The following is an 894-nucleotide window of genomic DNA, read 5'->3' as shown; positions in this document are numbered from 1 at the left end:
GTAAAGAGAAGTCGCTGCATGTAATTTAAACTTACACATTTATGTTGAAACTTTATAATATTTCTACTATTAAGACCTGAATGGATTCTGAAGATGAGGTTTAAAAACTCTTTGGTCTGATATCTCCTTGTTTTCTACAACACATCTCAGTCTATTACAATTCTATGATTTACTGAACTTTCAACATTTATCTTACATAAAATGTAAAATATCTAATGTGCCTTATATTTTCGATCAATGTACGTTACAGTGTTCATCACTGTGCATGGAATGATGCTGAATGTTTATTTGTCTCCTTGTCTTTTACATAATGTTCATGTTCTGTTTCATACTGTACTTTCAGGAGAGCTTGACATCATAAACTTTTTTTTTAACCTCAAGTGGGTTTTTTTTCTTATATGAAATGCAATTAAATCATTGTGTTGCAGTTACATTCAGAAACCTACATTGTTCTTTTGTGTTTGTAACCAAAATTTCTGATTGATTGAGTGTGAGTGTGTTATTCTGTGGTATTCCAGTTGCTCGTGAGGTGCTGTCTCGATTCTACTGCACCATCCGCATGAGCGACTCTCCATCCATCTTGCAAACAAATCACCATTGCTCCCTGGGAGTGGATTCATCCATTCTTATTCAGGGCAAATATGAATTCAGACTCAAGCATTTGTCTTTAATCCACCTTCATTCATTTAACTAAGCTTATTCGCGTTATTAGGTTACTGAAGTTTTCTCAGGACAGCTCCTGAAGCTGTAACATCCAGGTCATATCCTATCTGTTCCAACACCAGATTCAATTTCTCCTGCTGTCTGTATGTCTCTTTCTTTCTCTTTCCTTTAGCCTGTTGCTATGTTTTCTCTAAACCCATAGCTTTGTTTGCTGCTTTATACATTAGGTGT

Source organism: Monopterus albus, unplaced genomic scaffold (genome assembly GCF_001952655.1).
Source record: "Monopterus albus unplaced genomic scaffold, M_albus_1.0 scaffold6.1, whole genome shotgun sequence".
Taxonomy (NCBI): domain Eukaryota; kingdom Metazoa; phylum Chordata; class Actinopteri; order Synbranchiformes; family Synbranchidae; genus Monopterus; species Monopterus albus.
Note: the sequence above shows the minus strand (reverse complement) of the source record.